The sequence below is a fragment of the Euprymna scolopes genome, chromosome 14 (assembly GCF_053919585.1).
Source record: "Euprymna scolopes isolate OS-2025 chromosome 14, ASM5391958v1, whole genome shotgun sequence".
NCBI lineage: Eukaryota > Metazoa > Mollusca > Cephalopoda > Sepiida > Sepiolidae > Euprymna > Euprymna scolopes.
This window is the reverse complement of record NC_136495.1, coordinates 95,200,792-95,216,538: the sequence shown is the minus strand read 5'-3', so window position 1 is coordinate 95,216,538 and position 15,747 is coordinate 95,200,792. Positions and strand designations below refer to the sequence as shown.

The 15,747-nt window shown below is 35.4% G+C and overlaps 1 pseudogene; it reads left to right on the top strand.

Annotated features, from left to right (window-relative positions):
- The first annotated feature begins 4,505 nt into the window (after window positions 1–4,505).
- On the top strand, window positions 4,506–4,644 carry LOC145293444 (U2 spliceosomal RNA; annotated as a pseudogene).
- Window positions 4,645–15,747: the final 11,103 nt, after the last annotated feature.

Here is a 15,747-nt window from a genome sequence, read left to right as displayed (position 1 = left end):
TTGAGAAAAATTGATTTACAAATATGAAACACTATTTATTATATCTTGCTGACAAAACAGACTTTTTCTTATCTGCCTTTTGTTATTAAATTCTTATCTGCCTTTTGTTGTTAATGTTTTACGCGCCAAAACAATGCAGAAATCGTCTTTACTTTATATATAATACTATTTTGTTTTCCATTATAACAGAATTTATAAGCGACGTAATAGATATCGACATTGACTATGTTATATACAATAAACCATCGAATTTATTGAATTCACTTATGCACAAATAACATTGGAAACGGCATAAAGACCCTTCAGCTAAGAACAAGAAATAAGTCTTCAATGAAATATTTAAAGTGAAATGTTTAAAATAGGTATTGTATTTTGGCATCAAAACAATAATATACCGCGAAAACAGACAACGCTTTTTTTTCATATAAGTAATATTAACACGATCTATATAGAGATGATGGCCTTCTTTTCGTAGAAGATGTTAATGGCCTCAAATGTGATAGGATCAAAAAAATTATCATAAGAGAATTCAGGAAATTAACTAGTAAGGATGCTTGAGGTAAACGTTTTATCTGGGCTGACGTTATCCGCCTGATAGTCAGGGACGTAAACCTTGCATTAACCATTAAGGAGGCTGTCCTATCAGCAGATGCAACGTACTGGGGCTGATGTATTCCCATTTGGGGTATGGATTCTGGACCATGCAGTAGTTTCTGGTGGGGCCTCTCCATGCCATATTAGTGGGTAATTGTTACGGCTTTACCTTATCATGTGCTACAAAAAAGAATTTCTTCGTTTCTTTTTATCTCTGCCCTGCTCTAAGCAAGTCTGTCGACCTAATCCACAAATCTCAAAATTTATCATAAAAAGTTTCAAGAAAAAATACACGATTAAACCCGGATCTCCAACTTCCAATGTAGACCCCACTACCATGTCTCCTTCTCCAACATCACGTTCTAACCTTCCAGAGGTTGAAACCCAATTACAAGAGACTAAACAAGACCTATTATTCCTGAGCGAATCTGGCATTGGACAGATTATTTCCCTAGATGAGTTCGTAATTAAAGGATACTCTAATTTAACTTCCAAATCTGACCCCCAAAATAGCCATGGGCCTATATTAAAAATGGCTTTCCATGTGGTAGGGACATCTCCAGAGAAGATCCTAACTTACCCTATATGTGCTTCCGGGTTGCATTTGCTCACATTACTGTGTTTATATTTGCTTTCTATCGCCCCCACAACAGCGGAGTTACTATCTTTAAAAGCATATCTGAGAAAATTGACCACGCCCTGTCTGCTTATCCTTCAGTTAACATTCGCGTATGTGGAGACTTCAATGTTCACAATGTGGAATCGTTAACCCACTCAAACAAGACCGATGATGAGAGGAGGTTCTGTCACGATTTCTCTATTGCTTATAACCTCACTCAGATTGTTTACAAACCCACCCATGTGGCCGACACTAACAGCCAGTATGCAAGTCTCCTAGACCTTTTTCTCACAACTTGCCCTGAGCTATATTCAGCTTCCATTCTGTCTCCACTTGGATCTTCCGACCACTCTGTTGTATCACTTAAAATAAAAATGAAATGTTATAAGTCTTCAGACGTACCTCTCCATCGTACAGTATATCGATACTCTATGGCTGACTGGGATAGCTTCCGTACATTTATATCAGATCTACCTCTGCGTTCCATGTTTAAAAAGGATGTGTCCTCTATAGTATCAGATCTGACGGAATGGTTACTTGTAGGTATAGACCGTTTCATACCCTCGAAAAGGTCCAGCAACAACATAACACCAGCCGTGGTTTTCTCCAGAATGTGCTGCTGCCATTGCGCACAGAAATCATTTTTTCATTGCTTCCAACGTAATGGATGTACTGAGACTAAAGCCGCTTTCAGAACCGTCAGCAACCACTGTAAAAAAAAAAAGTAATAAAGAACGCCAGAGAGTTGTATAGTCAGTCCGTCAAGTCCAAAGTAGCTGAGCAGTGGCTTGGTTCCCACCAGTTTTGGCAAATAGCAAACAGAATCCTTAACAGAAACGTGTGCTCTATCCCAACTATCATCAATGGATTGAGGTAATCTCGTCAACATCAAACCAAGCTAAATTCTTTGCCAAGAACTTTGCAGTTAATTCTACCCTTTGCTACCAAGACCGCCAACCCCCAATATTTCCTCTTGTATCAGAAAACACGCTATGTGATATACATATATCTGTACGTGATTTTGCCAAGCTAATCAAAAACCCTGATTCCAGTAAAGTAACTGGCCTTGACGGTATTCCAATTACAGTACTCAAAAAACTTCAACCTGAACTAGCGCCCATAGTTACAAAACTGTTTAAACGTTGTCTTAAGGAGAATAGCCTCCCATCACCCTGGAAAATTTCATCAGTATGCCCTGTATTTAAGAATTCAAGTGATCGTTCATCTCCCTCTCAGTACAGGCCAATAAGTCTCCTGTGCTTCATGAGTAAGTTGCTGGAATCTGTGTTAAATACAGAAGTAATCAACCATCTCAGCAAAAACAACCTTCTTAGTTACACTCAATATGGTTTCCGTTCTTCTAGATCTACAGCAGATGTGCTTACAGTTATATCTCATAGGATTAGCGAATCTCTCGACGGAGGCTACCCTACTAGGGAAATTGCTCTTGACATATCAAAGGCCTTTGATAGTGTATGACATAAAGATTTATTCACAAGATCTCCAGCAACGGTATAAATGTCTTCTTAATTATTAAATTATTTCTCTCTGATAGGTTCGTAAGAGTAGTGGTTGATGGGCAGAAATCAGAAGCTCGCAGTATAAATGCTGGAGTCCCTCAGGGGTCCATCCTGGACCCAACTCTCTTCCTGATCTACATTAATGATCTTCCAAATCACATCCTTACATCATCCGTAGACATTTATGCTGATGACACTACCATCTATGGTAGCACATCTAAGACTGTAAACGACCAAGTTCTCTCCGATTCTCTCTCCTCTGATCTTGAGCATGTGGTACAATGGAGAAAGAGGTGGCTGGTTACTTTTAATGCATCTAAAACCAAGCTTTTATCTTTACATAATCTACGCTCTGATCCCCATCTCACATTAATTGAAATGAATGGATTTCGTCTTGGGGAGGTCTCATGTTTTGACAAGCTTCTGGGCTTGACCTTTACTCCCAATCTTAAATGGAACACATACATCAAATCCGTTGCCAAGGTCGCTGGAAAAATGTTGGGATCCTTCTATCGATCAAGTAGATATCTCACTGATGATGCAATTTTCTATTTATATAAGAGCTAGATACGTCCAAAGATGGAGTAGTGTTGGAGCTGCTGGAAAGGACTTATCCTGCTTTGATAGACTTCAAAATAGACTTCGTAGCCTCGTAGGGAATGTCCTTTACTCTTCCTTGCAACCACTTTCTCGCAGAAGAGATGTGGCGAGTTTGTCTGTTTTATCATTATTTTCATGGTAAGTGTTCGACTGAGCTCCAATCTATGGTCCCTCTCACGAAACTTTCACGAGAAACACTCGTCTAGCTGAAAACACTATCAATAACTCCCCCACTCTTTATCTGTGCCTAAACCTAAACGTAGATTCCATGAACAAAGCTTCTTTCTTAAAACTGCATGCCTGTGGAACTGTTTTCCGTTTTCCTGCTTTCCAGCTGACTACAATATGATTGTCTTCAAACCCAACGTAAACAAGTTCTTGATGAGCCGTTCCACTTAAGTTAACTTTACCGAATTCCCATTACTAACGATTACTATATTGTTCAATTTTACTACTGTACACTCTTTAACCTTATCCTCGAGTGGCCTCTTGGCCTTGATAAGGGGTGGTGCTCATGTAAAAAAAAAAATCGTTTCTATTATTATTATTATTTTATTACGATTATTTTTATTTTGATTATTTTATTATTATTATTATTATTATTATTATTATTATTTTATTACGATTATTTTTATTTTTGTTACGATTATTTTATTATTATTATTATTATTATTATTATTATTATTATTATTATTATTATTATTATTATTAAGACTGATATTAGTAACATTATTATTATTGCCAATAATCTTTTAAACTTGCTGAAAAAAAACTCCTAAGATTTCTTTTTATTAGTCGCGTGCAAGCGACTCTATAAGTCACTCCGTCGGACCGTCTGTTCGTCGGTCTATCCGTAACACTTTTGTGCTTGGCCTTTTTGGTTAAGATCAAACGTCTGTTGTTAATAGATGCTGTTCTTAACTTTTTAAGTTTTTCTTGGCCTTCTGGCCAAGATCAGTGCAGTATCTGTTCCGGCAGATGCTGCAAGCAGGGACTATATGTGGGAGCAACCCCACATATAAGACCTTGGTCAATGTAGGGGTAACCCTTCATGCCAATTGTCACTATCCAGCTCCCCTACTTCCCGGGGAGTTGGCCCCCATTTCCCCTTCACTCCTCACTTTAAAAATCGGCCTTGTGCCTAATTTGCTCGGCGGGGGAGCAAATAAATAACCTTTTCTTGGCCTTTTGGCCAAGATCAAAGTGTAGTATCTGTTCTTATTACATGCTGTACTTATGTTTGTAGCTTTGTGATATAAAGTGGGGGATCACTTTTCTGTATTAATTTGATGTAAAATGATCACACACTTTACAACCAGTCAGTCTCAAAGCCATTCAAGTCATTCTTCAGATCATTCAAGTTGTTTTTGAAGGATTCCAGTTATTTTTTAAGCATTCAAGTCATTCTAAAGGTCATTCAATTCATCCTTAAGTTCATTAAAGTCATTCTAAGTCATTTAATTTTTATTTATTTAAGTCATTTCAGTCAGTTTTACGGTCATTTTAGTTTATCTTTAAGAATTTCATGTCAATCCTACATTCACGCATTCATTTATTACACGAGAGCACGCAACTAATGGCTATCGGCCTTGTTCTCTTAAAATTATCTAACCCAGACATTGGCTTTAGAAGATATAAAATCATTGTCTAAGTCCCTTCCGCCTGTCTGGCCTCATTGCTATGGTAACGCGTGACTGAGTCTGTTTTCTTTTCCTTTTCATCTTCTCCCCATATTTCATATTTTCTCCGGTTAACATGGAAGTATTAATTTGGCTGTCTTCAATATTTTAAACTTCTGTTTCTGACGATGGATTTTCAACTTGGATTACTGAGCCAGGCAACTCTTGTTGTTGTTGTTGCTGTTGATAATGTTGTTGTTGTTGTTGCTGCTGCTGTTTTTTTTCCACCTACAACTAATAACATTCATTACTGTAGACTTTTCTTTATATACGGTTGGTTGTTTTTGTCCTTATGTTGAACCCTGAAACAATTATATATATGTACATGCGTGCTCTTATATATGTACCAATTGGCTATATACTTATATACATCTAATTGACTTTTTCCTCAAAATATTTCTGAAAGAACTCTTCGCATTAATTGTTTCCATATTTAGATTCAAATATTTTTTATATTTTATGACTAAAACTCATAAAATTTTAGTTTTATCTTATGCAGTAACCAGCAAATGCATAACTAGTATTGCTATCTGATTATTTTGCTAACAGTTTTCCTTTGATGAGAAGAATTAGCATTGTTTGAAACTTCGCAGATTAAGGATTACCTAACAAATTAGTTTTGGAGTATTCTGCCGAATAATAAAAACTAATTGTAAACATCTATTTGACAGCTTTGTTCTTACTATTATATATATATATATATATATATATATATATATATATATATATATATATATATATATATATATATATAAGCCTAGATACTTGATCTGAAGGTATCCACGTATATATATATATATATATATATATATATATATATATATATACGTGGATACCTTCAGATCAAATATCTAGGCTTATTTTTCCTTTTGTCGTGTACATCTAATCTTGTATTTTTTTGAAATCCATTATTTTTTACATGATGATTCTAGAAGTGTAAGCCATTTTGAGTTTCAGAACAGTTTCAGATGGTTCGCTGTTACACACAAGTGCTGAGAGGTGACTTGTTTGTAGTAGACAGTTCCACAGAACAAAATATTCTTACCGTGTCGAAACCCGGGAAAAGAACATGTGAAATTGCTCCAGAAAAGGTTTAATATTTATGAAGCAATTCTAGTTTCTGATTGGTTGGTAGCAGAACATGAATTAATTTAATTCGTCAGTTCTTAGCAGCATCGTTTATAAATAGAATCGTCCGACTGTGTGGGATCATACCCCATTACAACTCCAAAATATTGCAACAATCGTACTTTAAAAACTTCCTCCCCATTATTGTTACTAACCGATAATATTATTATCTTTTAATAATTAGCATTATTAATTATCATTAATATCACAGCCACCAACTTATTTAGCCTCATTACCTTCTATTTTTAATTATCATCATCACAATTAAAGCAGATTATTATATCTAAGCATGGAGATAAATCAATTATATACAGTTTAAGATTATCATTATTGCTATATTACTTTCAAAACCTTGCTCAGTAAATAAGTAAACAAAACTATAATGAGAGATGGGAGTGGCAGTGGTGGAGTAGACGAAGATGGAGTAGTATAAAGAAAGATATGCCTTAACAATCACAACCAATAAAATATTTATGGCTTCCCCTCTTCATTCTTCCTATTTCCCTTGTTTTTTTCTTTCTTATTTCTTTTCTTCCTTTCTACCTTGCGTCTTTTTCTTTTCTTTTTTTATCTCCTAACCTTTTCATTGGTGTGGATAGGGGTGATGTAGTGGGGCGCAGAATATACAAGAGGGCAACATTTTCTACGTTTTCTGACCACATAAAAATTCTAGTCAAATACAAACATTTTTATAACTAAATAACCCCGATTAAGTCTGAAACTCCTTTTAGATTAGATGTATCAAATTCACATTCACGCCACTAATTGAACCTGTACACTCCAGTATGTTTAAGACTTGGAGCGGTCATCACAAACGCATTCAAATGCTATTCTGTAACCCCCATCCTTTCCAATATCTAAACATAGACTCACATCCACATCCCTATTGAAACTTATTAACATACAACCAAATCTTATTTTTTAACGACATCTGACTAAACTCCTGATTTTCACTTCCTGTGACGAAGAAGACCTGATATTTTCATTGCAAAGTTTGCTTCTGTATAAGCTGTATCGCCTGAAGAGGTCTCTAGTTACTAGTAACTAGCTGGCCGAAAAATGTTCATGACTGTGTAGCAACAAATTACTGATTATGTAAAAACAAATAAAGAGCATAACCTGCTCTACTTCGGTATTGAGCACTCTTGTATTTATCCCGTTGCACTTCATTGGTTATTAACCTCTGGAAAACAATAACCTAGATTATATATATATATATATATATATATATATATATATATATATATACGTAATGCTATGTTTATTCTAAGCTCTTCACTTCTAGTAAATAAGTATCAATATATACGTGTGTATATGCGTATGCGTGCGTGTGCTATTTGTAAATTAAGTGCATTCCTTGACGCCTTGATTGTTAGTTAATACTCGAGATGATGAAAGCGATTCTTTTTAGTCTGTTGCGAACAAATCTCGCAGTTTTGATACGTGACAACAATTTCATTACGCAGGTCATCAGGTCAGTTTTGAACGCCCCATTAATTCATGCTCATGACTTGACAAGTTAAGGAAGTTGGAAGATTATGCGCATGTCTCTGCTTTCCACAAAGAAAAGCAGCCATACACACAATCATCGATAATTAGCCATGATATTTACTAGCAAATGTACGTCGCCTTCGATAATAATTAAGAGCTTAGTGCATGCGCATAAATGTATTTCAGTCATTATCTTTTTGAAATAGATTTCAAATAAAACGTACACAAGAATATATTTATACACCAGTGGGTGAATTCATCATTATTTATATATTTTCCTAAAACCTCTGGCCTTGATTGTGAGGAGACTGAAACGTGCTGCTATGGTTTCAACTGATATGAAATAACAGCAAGGGTAAGCTTGATTCCAAATATTTCTCATATGTTACATCTCCCCTCTTCTTCATCCTGTGTAATCAGTCTTTTGAAAAACTTTGACTCATTTTCTTGGCACATCTCCAAATTCACCTTCGAGCATTCGACGCGTTCTCTCTTCTGGAATGGTGTGAGCAACCTGGGAATCCATCCACCTGGCAGACACCTTATGCATATGCAAATGGTTATGAATGATAGTTTCCATAGACCCTGTACTAATCTTGACATATTGGGCTATTTGGCGAATAGTAATGCGCCGATCTTCCAAAATGGCAGCCTCAACTTGACGGACAGATGCCTCATCAATGACAGAAAGGGGAGGCGACCAGGTCTGTGAGCTGTTTCCACAGACTTCCGGCCATGTTTGAATTCACGATGCCAGCGTTTTACAAGCTCATACGATGGGGCATTATCACCATAAGTTTCTTTCATTTCACCAAAAGTCTCCTGTGGTGTGCGTCCTTTCAAATACAAAAACCGGATCACTGCTCGACATTCAACAGGCTCCATTTCACACCTGACTCAATTCAAACACTTTTAAAACAGAAACCACAATTAGTTCAGAGCTGTAATTTGCCACATAACCTGTAAAGATATAAATCATTGCACATGCAAAATTTTAGCTAGATCAGATAAATGGAAGTGGGGCAGAGGCATTACTTATTGTACGCCCCTCGTATCTAAAATCACAAATCTCTGCACAGCATACAATAGAACATTAACTAAAAAGAAAAAAACTTCCTCACAAACTTCCTCACAAAAACTACCGAAAATACACAAATCTAACGATAAGATACACCAGTAAAATACAAATCTCAGAATACAGCAGCCCCCCAAACTCCAATGACTTCATATTGAGCCCCATAATAGCAGGACCATTATGCCCAACAAGCAGACTTAGCAACTTAATAGACATACTATTATAGATTATTTACCTATTTCGTTAGGAGCTACATAAGAGACGACATCCAATTCCTAAGTTTCCTACCACAAACAGTAGACCATGGAACAATATTAGCTACACTCGACGTTAGCAGCCTATACAACAATATACCCCATAACCTAGGGAAAGAAGCTATCTCATACTGGATCGATAAACATACACAAACATTACACCCACGATTCACCAAACAATTTGTGATTGACAGCATAGATATAATCCTCCACAACAACTCCTTCGAATTTAATAATGATAACTACATTCAAATACTAAGCAGAGCAATGGGTACAAAAATAGCACCAACATACGCCACCTTTACTCTGGCCTACCTTTATTAAAGACTCTTTATTAAAGGATAGAGCAGAAATACAGACACAATACCAAGATACTCTTCATAATATCTTGGAAGAGATACCTGGACGATTGCTTTATCCTCTGGAATACTACATGGGGTACATCAAAGAGCTCCACACTATACTCCAAAATCTACACCCCAACATCAACTTCACCCTAGAACAAAGCCCCACAAAAATACCTTTCTAGACATTCTAGTAAAAATTAAAAACAACACCATAATCAGAGACATTTACCACAAACCCACAGGCACCTAACAATATCTCCACTTCAAAACTCAACACCCTGAAAACTGTCTAAAAGCAATACCCTACTCCCTGGCACGCAGAGTATAAACCATAGTCACAGACAAACACCTCCGTTCGACCCGACTAAATAAACTGCAAATAACCCTGCGAAAAAGAGGATACCCACCACTACTAGTACGTAAAGGTATCGAACTAGCAGAACAAATTCTAGTCGACCAACTAAGAAATCCCCAAAAGCAGAACAAAGTACAAATTCTAGCATACGCCTCTACACACAATATTTACATATATAACAAAAAACCTTATCTTTCTCAGTTACAACGATAAACTAAACAACATAACAAAAATAATAAAAAACGAACGCCAATCCCAAAACTTTAAACACATCCTTCCTGTAAACTTTATCAACACAAAAGGGATTACAAAATGCAACAAACATCGATGTGGAGCTTGTGACATAACAATAGAAGAAAACACATAAACATTCAAAAACACATAAACATTCAAAAACCCAACATTCAAAATAAAAGAGGCCTAAACTGCACCTCCAGAAATGTAGTATATGTACTTAGATGCACAGTATGCAACAAATCTTATATAGGCGCGCCCAAAAACTTCAGCAATAGTGTAACCTTACATAAGAGCAACATAAAAATTACAGAAAACAGGCACCGCTCTGTTTCAAAACACGTAATACATGTAGTGGAAATAACTTCAAAACAAATAGTAATCTTCCAAACCGGCAATTACTTTTACTTACACAGGAAAAAAATATCATAACAAGATTCACTCCCGAATTGAACAGAGCTTAATATCGACACACAAACAAACGAAATACAAAACACACCCGCACACACGTACATATGCATGTATACGCCTTCACACATAAATCAGAACCGATACATTAATACACACACCGGCACAAACACACGTATAGCTACACACACGGGCACAAAATTACCCCATCTCTAATGCAACACACTGAACAATACCAACCTTAATTTACTTCGAGACCAAGAAATATCTAGAATGAGAGTGTAGTATCTGTCCTGATACTACACCCCACCTCTTCTACCCTCGCCCAATGAAGAAGAAATCCTTTGTAATTGAGACAATTCTTATTCTAATTCTTGTGTCTATCTAGAGTGCCCCCTTTTGAGGAACGGGATTTTCTCCACATTAAAAACCAATCCTGTATTGAACTGCCTACGTGCGGGGACAAATAAATAGGAACACTAAGAAATACCATATGTTTATTCATAAGTATCGCTCCTTTATATCAACAAACGTAATTATCAAATTATAAATATTATGAATATCCCAAAACGAAAATCACAATAGAAAGAAATTAAAATATAAAAATCAAAATCGAATGGCAACCCCTACCACAAAAAACGGACACTAGACAAAGCTTATTCAAACTATAAGTATAGAACTCACATTCCAGAAGCCAATACAAAGAACAACAAACAAACACATACAAATACACGCACACAGACACACTTATATGACCAAGCACCAATACATGCCACACCTACGCACAAGTAAGAAGAAAAATAAATAACGAAAAGGAAAAAAATGGATAAAAAATAAAAAAAACAAAGAAGAACAACAATCACTGACCATATACTGACCCCAATAAACAAGGGAAAGGGAGCATTTCGCCCACGAAAACATTTAGAACATTTAAGAATCTTCCCTATTCTTGGAAAGATCTTCTATCATCAAAATGGTCAACGGAAAAGCTATTCTAAATTTGAAATATTTTACATTTGAAATATTTTACATTTTGAATATTTTACAAACTTTCTGAAAAGGATGCTTTTAAAACATGAGAACGTCCGAAACGCGTAAAAACTATATTAAAAAATGTTTTCAATGACGTAAAAAATTATTTCAATGAGCTGAAAATTTTTTTTCAAATTAAAATATGAAATAATAAATTAAGTATAAAAAACATAACAATTGTTGGTAACCCCACTCATTTATATATATATATATATATATATATATATATATATATATATATATATATATATACAAGAGAAAAATATATTGATAATAGAAAAATATATATTGATAAAAATAGATATATTGACAATTTATATCGAAAAGTCTATTTAAAGAATTCTTATATACTTCCTTTATCCCATGCACACACGCGCGCACATGCGCGCAAACACACACACACACACACACATATATATATATATATATATATATATATATATATATATATATATATATATAAGGTATTCCTGTTAACTACGATGTATCTAATTCCAGCACGTTCGATTACAGACATGTATAAAAAAAAAAAAAAAGTATGAAAAGAGCTTTGGTCGTCACAACATAAAATGAACGTGTAATAAGGACGAAAGATCAAATGCATTTTTCAGGAAATGGAAGTTCGGCACAAAACAAAAGCAACATTGATAAACGAGAGAGAGAGGGGGGCGGGAAGAGGAATGAAGGGGAAAAGGACAGAAAACAATCCCTGATTTACGGCAGCTTTTAAATGACTCGTCTTGACCAATCACTATGCATGGAAAGTATATGTGGGCGAAGTTGAATACACGGAATAAACACAAAAATGGAAACCGACCAATCTTACATTCTAAAAAGCGTTTTCTACTTCTACAACCACAAATAACCCTTCCCCTCTTCTTCCCAAATACGATCTTTTTCTCACTGCAGTCTTTTTTCTTTCTGTTCTGTTGTAAATGTTGAAATATTTAACTATTGTGGCATCATCATCATCATCATCATCATCAATAACAATAACAGCGCTCTTCTGGTATCAAAAGCTATCCTTCTCGCAAGTAACCCCTTCATCCTTTAAACAACAGCCTTGCTAACTTCAATTCTTCTTTTCTGTCATTTACCGTTCCTTATGACCCCACATCTTCCTCCCCTTGCAGCCTTTTCCTCTTAATCTCTTCTTTTCACTCCAAGATCTTCCTCTTTCTACTCCTTCTTCTCGCCCTCAACGACAGCATCCTTTTCTCTTAACAATATGATTCCCTCCATTTTCTCCTTAGCAGCTTTCACCTTTACTACGTCCTCCATCTCCATTAATAACCTTAATAAGCCCAAAATAAACCGAGGTGATCAAGAAACGAAAACCACGTGATCTCAAATTAGTGTGGGTGATGGAAAGGAACACACATATTGACCGAACGATTGATATTCACGCATGTGTAACCCTTAAAAACCATTAGGAAAGAACGGGTTTAGAGATTTATGCGAAATTTAAATTGCCACTTACGCAGTTGTCTTTCTTTTATTACAAAGTGAGTTATTCAGACGAAACAGGGTTGCATTTGAGGTGGGCGGCTTACACGTATATCATGGTCATTTATACGATGCAGCTATTTTTGCCACGGCTCAAACTCGCCAGTTAGAGAAAAAAGGACCCCAGTGATTTATTTTAATTAGTCTTATCTTAAATACTTAACTGTTTACATGTATGTATAAAGTTACAGGGAAAAGGTATGTTTACTAACAAATCGTTAGTATTAAATTGTTGTATACCACATCAATGCGTGTCGTTACATGTATGTATAAAGTGAATACAGTTCTTTTTTATGGCATCAATGATACAACTTCATACATTCATATAATGTTTAATTAATATTTTAGCATTTAATGCCGTAACCAGCAAATTGCATTGCTACAAATATAATTTGCCGATGTCTTTCTGTATTCTGATGAGAATAGCGTGAAAACATTCTTTGAAACTCCGCGGAATAAGGACATTGTAAATTGTTTTTTGGAGTATTCAGTCGAACAATAAATTTGCTTGTAAATTAACACTTGCAGTTTTAATTTCTTTTCTCTCTTATATATATATATATATATATATATATATATATATATTGGCTGATAGGAAGGGGCGTGGTGGATACTAGAAAGCTGATTGGCTAACTAGAAATCCTCAACATATATAAAAACAAGAAGCAACCACAGAATTCGCGCATAAGCCTGACGAATCCTATAGTGGATGAAACGCAGAATATTCAGTGTAGCTTAATCGCCATATATATTTTATATATATATATATATATATATATATATATATATATATATATATATATATATATAGTAGAACCCCGGGATATGGTGGCCCTAAGACATATTTTTCCAGGTTACTACGTAGAATACAATGTTGTCCGGGCCCTGATTGCGGTATTTGCCCCGCCTTACGATATTATTTATGTTAATTGAAAATATACATGTGAATTATATACTGTACAATATTTTGTTACTGATTTTTAATGCCGTATTCCGCGGTTCTATAATATATATATATATATATATATATATATATATATATATAGAGAGAGAGAGAGAGAGAGAGAGAGAGACAGACAGACAGACAGACAGACAGACAGACAGGCAGAGACAGAGATAGATAGATAGAGAGATATTATTTTTTTACTGACCACTGTATATCTATATATCTATAAAAGTTAAATTATCTGTGTGGGGGGTCTATCTGTGTGCGTACATTTCCCTACTAAACTACTCTGTCAATTTTCAGTCTACAGACTCGAGATTTTACATAAGGGGTATTGAGATTTGAGAAAATCTTTTTAATCGGTTTTCGGCCAGAAATTTGGCTGCCAAGGGTTCAAAGTCCAACGATTTGAACTTTGAAAACTCTACCAAACTCCTCCGCCAATTCTGCGTCTAAAAACTTGAAATTTTAGATGAAGGTTACCTGGTCATAGAGTCAATATATATATATATATATATATATATATATATATATATATATATATATATATATATATATTAATTGCACTACGTATATCTATATATATATATATATATATATATAAATATATATATAAATATATATATAAATATATATATATATATATATATATACGAGTGGCGTACAATAAATAATGCGCCTGACCTACTTCCCATAGCAGTGGAGCAACGAAACTTGGCACAGTTATTAATCTTTCTCTACATAGGAACCGCCCAGAGTTATGCATTTCTGCCATCGTTTGATGCAGCTCTGGAGACCGTTTTATTAGAACACCCCATCTCATCTGGGAAACGCTTTCCTTTCAAAAACAACCTCATGGGTGGGAAGAGGTGAAAGTCAGAGGGTGCAAGGTCAGGAGAGTAGGGAGAATGGGGTAGGATTTCATAACTACACGCCCGTGCTTCTGATCTGGCGACATGCGAGTTGTGGACCGGAGTGTTGTCCTGCAGGAGGAGGGTACCTTTGCTAATCTTGTCCTGCCTCTTGATTTTGATAGCTTCCCTTAATTTCCTCAAAAGTGAAGCATAATAGGCCCCTATAATTGTGGTACCCTTTGCCATGAAATCTGTCATCACTACTCCATTCTGGTCCCAGAAGACTGTGAGCATGACCTTGCCAGCGGAGGGCTGCACCCTTGCCTTCTTTGGAGATGGTGAGTCCAAGTTCTTCCACTGCATTGACTGGGCTTTGGTCTCTGGATCATAGTGATAGACCCAGGTTTCATCCTGTGTAATCAGTCTTTTGAAAAACTTTGACTCATTTTCTTGGCACATCTCCAAATTAATCCTCGAGCATTCTCGCTTCTGGAATGGTGTGAGCAACCTGGGAATCCATCCATCTGGCAGACACCTTATGTAAATTGTCATGAATGATAGTTTCCACAGATCCTCGACATTCAACAGGCTCCATTTCACACCTGATTCAGTTCAAACACCTGTAAAAGAGAAACCACAATTAGTTCAGAACTGTAATTTGTCAAATAACCCGTAGAGATATAAATCATTGCCCATGCAAAATTTCAGCTAGATCAGACACCTGAAAGTAGGTCAGGGGCATTACTTATTGCACGCCCCTCGTGTATATATATATATATATATATATATATATATATATATATATATATATATATATATATATATATATATATATATGCAAGTAAAGTCTTAAGTCCGACTGGTAAAGTTGTAAAACCCTGCGTAATCGCTTAAAAATAAGCACACAGCATTTAACTCTCTTAGAAAAAATAAGTCTATTTAGTTAACTGCCCTATAACGCTATAAGAACATTTTACATCTTATAACACGGAATGTGTTTTTCAGAGAAATGCCAGTCTCAGACTTTCTATCACCAATAGTCAGTGTGTTATAGAGTCCAATCTTTATATAATATATAACTAGTCCTTTTTTCTAAATTCTAAAA